The sequence below is a fragment of the Pseudophryne corroboree genome, chromosome 9 (genome assembly GCF_028390025.1).
Source record: "Pseudophryne corroboree isolate aPseCor3 chromosome 9, aPseCor3.hap2, whole genome shotgun sequence".
Classification (NCBI taxonomy): Eukaryota; Metazoa; Chordata; class Amphibia; order Anura; family Myobatrachidae; genus Pseudophryne; species Pseudophryne corroboree.
This window is the reverse complement of record NC_086452.1, coordinates 63,280,123-63,292,500: the sequence shown is the minus strand read 5'-3', so window position 1 is coordinate 63,292,500 and position 12,378 is coordinate 63,280,123. Positions and strand designations below refer to the sequence as shown.

Here is a 12,378-nt window from a genome sequence, read left to right as displayed (position 1 = left end):
AACGCGATCTACTTAATGTAATATTTCTTTCTAAATTTCTCAATAAGAAATTTTTGGCCTAGGGGTGCCGTGAAAAAATTCTGATATTCTTGGGCGCCGTGATTCAAAAAAGTTTGGAAACCACTGCTGTAGGCACTCTAGTAAGTTGAAGAACTGGGTTTAAATTACTATTCGACCATTCAAAATGTAAATCTTTCTTTGTTTGGTAGTTTCATTTGCATACTTCCCCATGATGCATTTGATACTTTGCAAGGTTGTTGTTTTTTTATAGCATTTTGCAAATTAAATGTCCTTTTTAAACTTAGATGTTGTAAATATATTAGAATTGTATTGGTTATATGTGAAAATTGTTAAATATACATATGTTTTGTCCTCTCACTTGGTAAACTGAGGTCTGTTTGAATCTGGGGAAATAATCGTGGCACTTCTCTAGTATACTCTGGTTTCTCTTCAGAACGAATAAATCTTTCGCCTTTTACTAAAGATTTCCGTGGAGAGGAACAACCATGAGTTTCATATAATTTTTTGATGCCTGGCTCACGCTGGGCTTGTTTACTGGTTAATAAAAGAATATAATATTATAGTAGGGTTTGAACATCGGAAGTATCAATTTGTAGAAACCATGATTTGAAACCATGGTCACAAATCATTGCTTCTGAAACTGATGTTTATATTTTTACAGGTGTAAAGTAAACTGGTTACTTATAAATATAGAGCAGGGATAGGACATCATCAATCGATGCTATGAAATGACACAATATACTCAGGCTGACTTGCAGACAGTGCACTGCAGGTGAGCAACACTGAGTCAGTGAGGCAGGGCAAGATGGGGAAAGGAGCACTCATGAGTTTCATTTTTGAAAATGGTCAGCTGTTTTCTTGAATACTCTGTTGCTGTGTCGGTATTAATGGTATCTGAAGGAAGTTGAACAAATTAGTTTTTGTTTTTCTTATCCTGTTTGTAGGAAAATTTGACCATGATCAGAAGTAGTTAGTTTACTGTTTACAGTTTTTTGCTGTTTGTTTTCTGTTTACAGTAAAAGGCTTTTTGTTTTTTGTTTCCTGCCTGGCTGACCAACACAGAGCTTATTTACTAGTGAAATTCCGAAATTGTTAATTTTTCATGAGTCTTTTAGAATTTGATATTAAATGTTGATTTTTTTTGTTTATTATTGGAAAAAACTGTGGAATACAATGATTGTTCTATCATAGATGAGTCTCCTGTATACTCTATTGCTGGGATGATTTTCCAGCACTGTACAACATCGTGATGTCTGTAGGCCAGAGGTTCCTAAACTGTGTGCCGTGGCTCCCTGGGGTGCCTCGGGACACTTGCAGGGGTGCCCTGGGTTGGTGGTTCAGAACCAATTAAAATTATTCATGGTCAATATAATAGGCAAAACCAGTGCTGGTGGCTACCAGTCATAAACTATGTGGCCAAACAGAAGCAAATCTTGTCCCTCACCACACAACTGACCCTAAGGATGACATATAAACGCGATCTACTTAATGTAATATTTCTTTCTAAATTTCTCAATAAGAAATTTTTGGCCTAGGGGTGCCGTGAAAAAATTCTGATATTCTTGGGCGCCGTGATTCAAAAAAGTTTGGAAACCACTGCTGTAGGCACTCTAGTAAGTTGAAGAACTGGGTTTAAATTACTATTTGACCATTCAAAATGTAAATCTTTCTTTGTTTGGTAGTTTCATTTGCATACTTCCCCATGATGCATTTGATACTTTGCAAGGTTGTTGTTTTTTTATAGCATTTTGCAAATTAAATGTCCTTTTTAAACTTAGATGTTGTAAATATATTAGAATTGTATTGGTTATTTGTGAAAATTGTTAAATATACATATGTTTTGTCCTCTCACTTGGTAAACTGAGGTCTGTTTGAATCTGGGGAAATAATCGTGGCACTTCTCTAGTATACTCTGGTTTCTCTTCAGAACGAATAAATCTTTCGCCTTTTACTAAAGATTTCCGTGGAGAGGAACAACCATGAGTTTCATATAATTTTTTGATGCCTGGCTCACGCTGGGCTTGTTTACTGGTTAATAAAAGAATATAATATTATAGTAGGGTTTGAACATCGGAAGTATCAATTTGTAGAAACCATGATTTGAAACCATGGTCACAAATCATTGCTTCTGAAACTGATGTTTATATTTTTACAGGCGTAAAGTAAACTGGTTACTTATAAATATAGAGCAGGGATAGGACATCATCAATCGATGCTATGAAATGACACAATATACTCAGGCTGACTTGCAGACAGTGCACTGCAGCTGAGCAACACTGAGTCAGTGAGGCAGGGCAAGATGGGGAAAGGAGCACTCATGAGTTTCATTTTTGAAAATGGTCAGCTATTTTCTTGAATACTCTGTTGCTGTGTCGGTATTAATGGTATCTGAAGGAAGTTGAACAAATTAGTTTTTGTTTTTCTTATCCTGTTTGTAGGAAAATTTGACCATGATCAGAAGTAGTTAGTTTACTGTTTACAGTTTTTTGCTGTTTGTTTTCTGTTTACAGTAAAAGGCTTTTTGTTTTTTTGTTTTTTGTTTCCTGCCTGGCTGACCAACACAGAGCTTATTTACTAGTGAAATTCCGAAATTGTTAATTTTTCATGAGTCTTTTAGAATTTGATATTAAATGTTGATTTTTTTTGTTTATTATTGGAAAAAACTGTGGAATACAATGATTGTTCTATCATAGATGAGTCTCCTGTATACTCTATTGCTGGGATGATTTTCCAGCACTGTACAACATCGTGATGTCTGTAGGCCAGAGGTTCCTAAACTGTGTGCCGTGGCTCCCTGGGGTGCCTCGGGACACTTGCAGGGGTGCCCTGGGTTGGTAATTCAGGACCAATTAAAATTATTCATGGTCAATATAATAGGCAAAACCAGTGCTGGTGGCTACCAGTCATAAACTATGTGGCCAAACAGAAGCAAATCTTGTCCCTCACCACACAACTGACCCTAAGGATGACATATAAACGCGATCTACTTAATGTAATATTTCTTTCTAAATTTCTCAATAAGAAATTTTTGGCCTAGGGGTGCCGTGAAAAAATTCTGATATTCTTGGGCGCCGTGATTCAAAAAAGTTTGGAAACCACTGCTGTAGGCACTCTAGTAAGTTGAAGAACTGGGTTTAAATTACTATTCGACCATTCAAAATGTAAATCTTTCTTTGTTTGGTAGTTTCATTTGCATACTTCCCCATGATGCATTTGATACTTTGCAAGGTTGTTGTTTTTTTATAGCATTTTGCAAATTAAATGTCCTTTTTAAACTTAGATGTTGTAAATATATTAGAATTGTATTGGTTATATGTGAAAATTGTTAAATATACATATGTTTTGTCCTCTCACTTGGTAAACTGAGGTCTGTTTGAATCTGGGGAAATAATCGTGGCACTTCTCTAGTATACTCTGGTTTCTCTTCAGAACGAATAAATCTTTCGCCTTTTACTAAAGATTTCCGTGGAGAGGGACAACCATGAGTTTCATGTAATTTTTTGATGCCTGGCTCACGCTGGGCTTGTTTACTGGTTAATAAAAGAATATAATATTATAGTAGGGTTTGAACATCGGAAGTATCAATTTGTAGAAACCATGATTTGAAACCATGGTCACAAATCATTGCTTCTGAAACTGATGTTTATATTTTTACAGGCGTAAAGTAAACTGGTTACTTATAAATATAGAGCAGGGATAGGACATCATCAATCGATGCTATGAAATGACACAATATACTCAGGCTGACTTGCAGACAGTGCACTGCAGCTGAGCAACACTGAGTCAGTGAGGCAGGGCAAGATGGGGAAAGGAGCACTCATGAGTTTCATTTTTGAAAATGGTCAGCTATTTTCTTGAATACTCTGTTGCTGTGTCGGTATTAATGGTATCTGAAGGAAGTTGAACAAATTAGTTTTTGTTTTTCTTATCCTGTTTGTAGGAAAATTTGACCATGATCAGAAGTAGTTAGTTTACTGTTTACAGTCTTTTGCTGTTTGTTTTCTGTTTACAGTAAAAGGCTTTTTGTTTTTTTGTTTTTTGTTTCCTGCCTGGCTGACCAACACAGAGCTTATTTACTAGTGAAATTCCGAAATTGTTAATTTTTCATGAGTCTTTTAGAATTTGATATTAAATGTTGATTTTTTTTGTTTATTATTGGAAAAAACTGTGGAATACAATGATTGTTCTATCATAGATGAGTCTCCTGTATACTCTATTGCTGGGATGTTTTTCCAGCACTGTACAACATCGTGATGTCTGTAGGCCAGAGGTTCCTAAACTGTGTGCCGTGGCTCCCTGGGGTGCCTCGGGACACTTGCAGGGGTGCCCTGGGTTGGTGGTTCAGGACCAATTAAAATTATTCATGGTCAATATAATAGGCAAAACCAGTGCTGGTGGCTACCAGTCATAAACTATGTGGCCAAACAGAAGCAAATCTTGTCCCTCACCACACAACTGACCCTAAGGATGACATATAAACGCGATCTACTTAATGTAATATTTCTTTCTAAATTTCTCAATAAGAAATTTTTGGCCTAGGGGTGCCGTGAAAAAATTCTGATATTCTTGGGCGCCGTGATTCAAAAAAGTTTGGAAACCACTGCTGTAGGCACTCTAGTAAGTTGAAGAACTGGGTTTAAATTACTATTCGACCATTCAAAATGTAAATCTTTCTTTGTTTGGTAGTTGCATTTGCATACTTCCCCATGATGCATTTGATACTTTGCAAGGTTGTTGTTTTTTTATAGCATTTTGCAAATTAAATGTCCTTTTTAAACTTAGATGTTGTAAATATATTAGATTTGTATTGGTTATATGTGAAAATTGTTAAATATACATATGTTTTGTCCTCTCACTTGGTAAACTGAGGTCTGTTTGAATCTGGGGAAATAATCGTGGCACTTCTCTAGTATACTCTGGTTTCTCTTCAGAACGAATAAATCTTTCGCCTTTTACTAAAGATTTCCGTGGAGCGGAACAACCATGAGTTTCATGTAATTTTTTGATGCCTGGCTCACGCTGGGCTTGTTTACTGGTTAATAAAAGAATATAATATTATAGTAGGGTTTGAACATCGGAAGTATCAATTTGTAGAAACAATGATTTGAAACCATGGTCACAAATCATTGCTTCTGAAACTGATGTTTATATTTTTACAGGCGTAAAGTAAACTGGTTACTTATAAATATAGAGCAGGGATAGGACATCATCAATCGATGCTATGAAATGACACAATATACTCAGGCTGACTTGCAGACAGTGCACTGCAGCTGAGCAACACTGAGTCAGTGAGGCAGGGCAAGATGGGGAAAGGAGCACTCATGAGTTTCATTTTTGAAAATGGTCAGCTATTTTCTTGAATACTCTGTTGCTGTGTCGGTATTAATGGTATCTGAAGGAAGTTGAACAAATTAGTTTTTGTTTTTCTTATCCTGTTTGTAGGAAAATTTGACCATGATCAGAAGTAGTTAGTTTACTGGTTACAGTTTTTTGCTGTTTGTTTTCTGTTTACAGTAAAAGGCTTTTTGTTTTTTTGTTTTTTGTTTCCTGCCTGGCTGACCAACGCAGAGCTTATTTACTAGTGAAATTCCGAAATTGTTAATTTTTCATGAGTCTTTTAGAATTTGATATTAAATGTTGATTTTTTTTGTTTATTATTGGAAAAAACTGTGGAATACAATGATTGTTCTATCATAGATGAGTCTCCTGTATACTCTATTGCTGGGATGTTTTTCCAGCACTGTACAACATCGTGATGTCTGTAGGCCAGAGGTTCCTAAACTGTGTGCCGTGGCTCCCTGGGGTGCCTCGGGACACTTGCAGGGGTGCCCTGGGTTGGTGGTTCAGGACCAATTAAAATTATTCATGGTCAATATAATAGGCAAAACCAGTGCTGGTGGCTACCAGTCATAAACTATGTGGCCAAACAGAAGCAAATCTTGTCCCTCACCACACAACTGACCCTAAGGATGACATATAAACGCGATCTACTTAATGTAATATTTCTTTCTAAATTTCGCAATAAGAAATTTTTGGCCTAGGGGTGCCGTGAAAAAATTCTGATATTCTTGGGCGCCGTGATTCAAAAATGGTCAGCTATTTTCTTGAATACTCTGTTGCTGTGTCGGTATTAATGGTATCTGAAGGAAGTTGAGCAAATTAGTTTTTGTTTTTCTTATCCTGTTTGTAGGAAAATTTGACCATGATCAGAAGTAGTTAGTTTACTGTTTACAGTTTTTTGCTGTTTGTTTTCTGTTTACAGTAAAAGGCTTTTTGTTTTTTTGTTTCCTGCCTGGCTGACCAACACAGAGCTTATTTACTAGTGAAATTCCGAAATTGTTAATTTTTCATGAGTCTTTTAGAATTTGATATTAAATGTTGATTTTTTTTGTTTATTATTGGAAAAAACTGTGGAATACAATGATTGTTCTATCATAGATGAGTCTCCTGTATACTCTATTGCTGGGATGTTTTTCCAGCACTGTACAACATCGTGATGTCTGTAGGCCAGAGGTTCCTAAACTGTGTGCCGTGGCTCCCTGGGGTGCCTCGGGACACTTGCAGGGGTGCCCTGGGTTGGTAATTCAGGACCAATTAAAATTATTCATGGTCAATATAATAGGCAAAACCAGTGCTGGTGGCTACCAGTCATAAACTATGTGGCCAAACAGAAGCAAATCTTGTCCCTCACCACACAACTGACCCTAAGGATGACATATAAACGCGATCTACTTAATGTAATATTTCTTTCTAAATTTCTCAATAAGAAATTTTTGGCCTAGGGGTGCCGTGAAAAAATTCTGATATTCTTGGGCGCCGTGATTCAAAAATGGTCAGCTATTTTCTTGAATACTCTGTTGCTGTGTCGGTATTAATGGTATCTGAAGGAAGTTGAACAAATTAGTTTTTGTTTTTCTTATCCTGTTTGTAGGAAAATTTGACCATGATCAGAAGTAGTTAGTTTACTGTTTACAGTTTTTTGCTGTTTATTTTCTGTTTACAGTAAAAGGCTTTTTGTTTTTTTGTTTTTTGTTTCCTGCCTGGCTGACCAACACAGAGCTTATTTACTAGTGAAATTCCGAAATTGTTAATTTTTCATGAGTCTTTTAGAATTTGATATTAAATGTTGATTTTTTTTGTTTATTATTGGAAAAAACTGTGGAATACAATGATTGTTCTATCATAGATGAGTCTCCTGTATACTCTATTGCTGGGATGTTTTTCCAGCACTGTACAACATCGTGATGTCTGTAGGCCAGAGGTTCCTAAACTGTGTGCCGTGGCTCCCTGGGGTGCCTCGGGACACTTGCAGGGGTGCCCTGGGTTGGTGGTTCAGGACCAATTAAAATTATTCATGGTCAATATAATAGGCAAAACCAGTGCTGGTGGCTACCAGTCATAAACTATGTGGCCAAACAGAAGCAAATCTTGTCCCTCACCACACAACTGACCCTAAGGATGACATATAAACGCGATCTACTTAATGTAATATTTCTTTCTAAATTTCTCAATAAGAAATTTTTGGCCTAGGGGTGCCGTGAAAAAATTCTGATATTCTTGGGCGCCGTGATTCAAAAAAGTTTGGAAACCACTGCTGTAGGCACTCTAGTAAGTTGAAGAACTGGGTTTAAATTACTATTCGACCATTCAAAATGTAAATCTTTCTTTGTTTGGTAGTTTCATTTGCATACTTCCCCATGATGCATTTGATACTTTGCAAGGTTGTTGTTTTTTTATAGCATTTTGCAAATTAAATGTCCTTTTTAAACTTAGATGTTGTAAATATATTAGAATTGTATTGGTTATATGTGAAAATTGTTAAATATACATATGTTTTGTCCTCTCACTTGGTAAACTGAGGTCTGTTTGAATCTGGGGAAATAATCGTGGCACTTCTCTAGTATACTCTGGTTTCTCTTCAGAACAAATAAATCTTTCGCCTTTTACTAAAGATTTCCGTGGAGAGGAACAACCATGAGTTTCATGTAATTTTTTGATGCCTGGCTCACGCTGGGCTTGTTTACTGGTTAATAAAAGAATATAATATTATAGTAGGGTTTGAACATCGGAAGTATCAATTTGTAGAAACAATGATTTGAAACCATGGTCACAAATCATTGCTTCTGAAACTGATGTTTATATTTTTACAGGCGTAAAGTAAACTGGTTACTTATAAATATAGAGCAGGGATAGGACATCATCAATCGATGCTATGAAATGACACAATATACTCAGGCTGACTTGCAGACAGTGCACTGCAGCTGAGCAACACTGAGTCAGTGAGGCAGGGCAAGATGGGGAAAGGAGCACTCATGAGTTTCATTTTTGAAAATGGTCAGCTATTTTCTTGAATACTCTCTTGCTGTGTCGGTATTAATGGTATCTGAAGGAAGTTGAACAAATTAGTTTTTGTTTTTCTTATCCTGTTTGTAGGAAAATTTGACCATGATCAGAAGTAGTTAGTTTACTGTTTACAGTTTTTTGCTGTTTGTTTTCTGTTTACAGTAAAAGGCTTTTTGTTTTTTTGTTTTTTGTTTCCTGCCTGGCTGACCAACACAGAGCTTATTTACTAGTGAAATTCCGAAATTGTTAATTTTTCATGAGTCTTTTAGAATTTGATATTAAATGTTGATTTTTTTTGTTTATTATTGGAAAAAACTGTGGAATACAATGATTGTTCTATCATAGATGAGTCTCCTGTATACTCTATTGCTGGGATGTTTTTCCAGCACTGTACAACATTGTGATGTCTGTAGGCCAGAGGTTCCTAAACTGTGTGCCGTGGCTCCCTGGGGTGCCTCGGGACACTTGCAGGGGTGCCCTGGGTTGGTGGTTCAGGACCAATTAAAATTATTCATGGTCAATATAATAGGCAAAACCAGTGCTGGTGGCTACCAGTCATAAACTATGTGGCCAAACAGAAGCAAATCTTGTCCCTCACCACACAACTGACCCTAAGTATGACATATAAACGCAATCTACTTAATGTAATATTTCTTTCTAAATTTCTCAATAAGAAATTTTTGGCCTAGGGGTGCCGTGAAAAAATTCTGATATTCTTGGGCGCCGTGATTCAAAAAAGTTTGGAAACCACTGCTGTAGGCACTCTAGTAAGTTGAAGAACTGGGTTTAAATTACTATTCGACCATTCAAAATGTAAATCTTTCTTTGTTTGGTAGTTTCATTTGCATACTTCCCCATGATGCATTTGATACTTTGCAAGGTTGTTGTTTTTTTATAGCATTTTGCAAATTAAATGTCCTTTTTAAACTTAGATGTTGTAAATATATTAGAATTGTATTGGTTATATGTGAAAATTGTTAAATATACATATGTTTTGTCCTCTCACTTGGTAAACTGAGGTCTGTTTGAATCTGGGGAAATAATCGTGGCACTTCTCTAGTATACTCTGGTTTCTCTTCAGAACGAATAAATCTTTCGCCTTTTACTAAAGATTTCCGTGGAGAGGAACAACCATGAGTTTCATGTAATTTTTTGATGCCTGGCTCACGCTGGGCTTGTTTACTGGTTAATAAAAGAATATAATATTGACTTCCGGTTCCGGGTGCATGGAGTGAGCTGCTCCCTCTCACTGCTCCGCTCCGTGCCCGGCTATTCTGCCTCTTTTACAAGGCTTTTAAGCCTCCAAACCTCCGCAATCTCCACTCCCACTACCCTCCCCGCCTGAGGAAACTTCAGATGGACAAATTTATGACAGCCACGCAGCCGCCGCGCTCGCAGCAGCAGGCGCTGCTACAAGTGAAGAGAGGAGCGGCTCCAGCCATGGCGCCGGACGGCGCCTCCCGCGATCACTCCCCGGCGTCCAAGAAGTCAGTAGCAGATACGCAGGATGGCTCCCCGGAGGCCTCCCCCAGACACCGCGATAGCCCCCTTCTCTATGGTGACCTGGTGGACGCTATCTCAACCACCATGGGCCCGTTGCTGACAAAAGCGGTGAGTGACATTACAGCGCAGCTACAGCACTTAAATACACGGGTTTCCACTGCAGAGAACAGAATAGGCTCTATAGCCCACAATATGGCAGATATGCAAAGGGAGATAAAACGTCTGGAAAAAGACAACTACGCCTGTATTAACAAGCTAGAGGAAATTGAAAATCGTTCCAGACGTAATAACATCAGGATTGTGGGACTCCCTGAAACCCTGAAAGGGGCCTCCTTGGAGAATTTTGTCAGTAACACTCTCCCCTCCCTCCTCGGAATTCAAGAGGCTTGTAAAGAAATGGTAATAGAAAGAGTGCATCGCATTGGCCCCACTCCCCGCCAGAACGACACACGCCCCAGAGTGACCATCTTTAAATGTCTGAGCTACATACATAAGATGGAAATATGGCGGGCCTCCAGGAAACAGCCTGTCCTAAACTGGGAAGGCAAAAATCTTAGGCTATTTCAAGACTTTTCTGCTGAACTGACAAAAGCACGCCGTGCCTTCTCCCCTATTTGTACCCGGCTTGTAGCAGACAAGATCAAATTTGCATTAATATACCCCGCCAAATTGCGGATCTTCGACAAAGATAAACATTTTGACTTCACCACTCCAGATGACGCAGCAGATTTCCTATGTGAAAGCCGCCCTCGCTCAGAAACTGACATCTCTGATACTAACTGAAGCAATGAAACCGCAATAATTGTCTCTTCACGAATGCTGCGCACCGACTGCATAGAGTCCTAACTTACAGCTTGCTGTTCGGTGACTCTAAAGTTTGGTTTTAGGTTGCTTAGTCTCTTATGAAGTTTTAGCTCCATCTCTCACATGCGCAATTGAGGTTCATGAATATCTGTTCCCTCCGGGCACGGAGAGAGTAATGCTTCGGGTTTATGTTGTTCTGTTCTCGGCACCTACAGGTGCGCCTATTTGTCCCAGGCTCCCGGGAGCTATGGGAACCCGGCATATCGGTCCTGAACGCGCTAGTCGTGTTCATTAATGTTAAGTCTTTGTTTGTGTGTCCCCCCCTCCCCTTTGTTTCCTCCCCAGCGTTTCCCCTCTTCCTCAGACCGGTCATATTTTATCTCACCCGGGATACCTCACAGTTCAAATTAAAACGCATGTGTATATGTAATGGCTGAAATTAAGATTGGATCCTTAAACGTAGGTGGCTTCAACTCTCCAGCGAAGCGAAGGAAAATCTTGCTGTACTGTAATAGATTGCATTTAGACATTGTTTTTTTGCAGGAGGCACATTTGGTTCAGGCGGAAATGTTGAAATTACAAATGTTAGGTTGGAAGCTACTAGCCAGTGCATCTTTCAACTCAAAGTCACGCGGTGTCGCCATTCTGATTAAACGTCATCTTCCAGTGGAGCTTCGTAAGGTGATTCCCGACACAGAAGGTAGATATGTCTTAGCTCACATTACTCTTTTCTCCAAACAATACACGCTATGCAGTATATATGCTCCGACAGTATACAAAAGACACTTCTTTAATAAACTAATCACACTACTGACACCATACATGAATGATGGTCTGATAGTATGTGGTGACTTCAACCTCGTCTCAGATGTTTACCTAGACAGATCGTCTGCCCCCTCACACACATTTACGCTCCCCAAATATGGTATCCCCCATTTCTCCACACAACTATCCCTAGTTGACATTTGGAGAACCACAAATCCCACAGTCAAAATGTATACCTGTATGTCTGCAGCGTATCACACCCTATCACGCATAGATTACCTGTTGCTGTCACTGTCCTTGTTCACGAGAGTCTCTTCAGTGGAGATTGAGCCGATCTCTGTCTCGGATCACTCTTTACAATGGTTCGCCTTACATGTATCAGACGAACCCCCTAACAAAATAATATGGCGTTTTCCATCCCACCTTTTGACATCCCAAGATTTTAAAGCGATGCTTAGGACTGGGTGGGAGGAGTACTACAAAAACAATCAGTCTCATGCTACTGACAACCCTCCACTTTTCTGGCAAGCAGCTAAGTCGGTTCTACGGGGACATATACTGTCTTATATTTCAAGGCTAAACAAATCATATGCTGCCACCTACTTACTACTGCAGAGTCGTTTATCCGCTGCTTACTCAGCATTTTGCCAAACTCCCCATGCAACCAATAAGCAAGATTATCTCAATGCCAAGACTCACTTTAATGAATTTCTAAACGCCAGAGGTAATAAATCGTTATATGCGGTCAATTATCGCTACCATCGATTTGGTAACAAGTCTGGCAAACTGCTAACTAATATGCTAAACGGGACCAGAGCATCCTCTCTAGTCCACCCCTTGCAGACAGCTGACGGATCCATGACATCCTCTAATACCCAAATAGTTTCTGTCCTCAAAGACTTCTATGCTACCCTTTACTCCCCGGGCCCTGCTCAACCCCCT

General features: G+C 38.7%; 1 protein-coding gene and 6 non-coding genes across 8 annotated transcripts in view; all 7 read left to right on the top strand.

Annotated features, from left to right (window-relative positions):
- The window catches only part of LOC134957493 (armadillo-like helical domain containing protein 1), a 468,225-nt gene that overhangs the window by 294,031 nt on the left and 161,816 nt on the right, over positions 1-12,378 (top strand). The gene's annotated exons all lie outside the window — the stretch shown is intronic.
- On the top strand, positions 435-549 carry LOC134959322 (U5 spliceosomal RNA). The gene has a single exon (XR_010187371.1). It is a non-coding gene; the product is annotated as a U5 spliceosomal RNA (small nuclear RNA).
- On the top strand, positions 1,929-2,043 carry LOC134959320 (U5 spliceosomal RNA). The gene has a single exon (XR_010187368.1). It is a non-coding gene; the product is annotated as a U5 spliceosomal RNA (small nuclear RNA).
- LOC134959435 (U5 spliceosomal RNA) lies at positions 3,431-3,545 on the top strand. The gene has a single exon (XR_010187472.1). It is a non-coding gene; the product is annotated as a U5 spliceosomal RNA (small nuclear RNA).
- Positions 4,933-5,047, top strand: LOC134959454 (U5 spliceosomal RNA). The gene has a single exon (XR_010187489.1). It is a non-coding gene; the product is annotated as a U5 spliceosomal RNA (small nuclear RNA).
- LOC134959445 (U5 spliceosomal RNA) lies at positions 7,924-8,038 on the top strand. Its single transcript, XR_010187481.1, has one exon. It is a non-coding gene; the product is annotated as a U5 spliceosomal RNA (small nuclear RNA).
- On the top strand, positions 9,426-9,540 carry LOC134959380 (U5 spliceosomal RNA). The gene has a single exon (XR_010187425.1). It is a non-coding gene; the product is annotated as a U5 spliceosomal RNA (small nuclear RNA).